Source organism: Halyomorpha halys, unplaced genomic scaffold (assembly GCF_000696795.3).
Source record: "Halyomorpha halys isolate HHAL.00 unplaced genomic scaffold, Hhal_1.1 Scaffold19.1, whole genome shotgun sequence".
NCBI classification, from domain to species: domain Eukaryota; kingdom Metazoa; phylum Arthropoda; class Insecta; order Hemiptera; family Pentatomidae; genus Halyomorpha; species Halyomorpha halys.
In genome coordinates, this window is record NW_027115129.1 from 1,045,863 (window position 1) to 1,047,078 (window position 1,216).

Genomic DNA, 1,216 nt, shown 5'->3' on the forward strand with positions numbered 1-1,216 from the left:
TTATACAACAAGTTGCTGAGAAAATCCGCTAGGGGCTCTTATGCATTTAACGTTTAACATGACTTCAAATAGGGCTGCTCACAATCTTATAGTTATAACATTTAACATGGTAAAACATATAACATTTAACACAACATCATGAATACCCCTATTGAGTGGTAGAACTAGTCTAAAGTAAAGACTTCAACGATACAAATAAAAGTTATAGAAAAAAAAAAACTCAACGGAAGAGCGTGTTAAGAAACATAATGAAATTAATTATATTTTGCAATTTGTGGGAGAGGGGTAGCTGAGTGGTAAGGCACTGTGCCACTAGCTCCAAGGACCCGGATTAGGATCTGGCTGTGGTAAATAATTATTTACTATTTCACCGTGAGCCTGCCCAGGGTCCACCTAGCCCCTCCTAAGTTGTGTACCCTTCATTAGGTAAGTCTGATCATATCACCTCCTTGCGCATCCGTTGATCTAGTAATGGCACTTCCTTATAAAGTACAGCACCTCTGAGACTTGTACTGCTGTAGCAGAAGAGGTTTATTTTTTTAAATATTCTGTAATTTATATTCTTCTTGTCTTATCATATATTACAATGTTTGTATCTTGCTATCATTAACTCTGATGAAACCCTGAAAAGTGGGACGGAACGTTTACCAATAAATATTTTTTACATTTGTTGACAGCAAACCGGTCTCTTTTTATGATCTATTAAATACCGCCAACTATTAATTGACCTTCCAATAAAAGTAATAAATATTGTTGACTTAAAATATGTTGTGTTTTTTTAAAATATTTATTGAATTTACAAATATATTTACATAATCTAGTAGATTTGATGTTAGATATTGTTTCATACAGTCATGTAGAAAAATTACCTTTGGTAGCATTGTAATAATATTTATACATTACAATATCTCGTGGCCATCTTTCAGGCGCCTCGGAGGTTTGTCAGAAATGGAAGTGTAGGTTGGAAACTAGTGGCTTTGGGTATTTAGGAAGGATTGTATCTGGTTCGGGCTAGATCGGTTTCATTTGGAACATTTAGGTCTTTATGGATCATTATATTTGTGACAATATATGGAACATAGAGAATTTTGAGGTGTAGATAGTTGACCGTAGATTAATGATTGGAGAAGTTTGTCGGGGGGTGCGGTCAGCAAAGAACAACATAAATAAACAAAACCATATTTATTTATTTTATGCCGACGTTTCGACCTGAGTT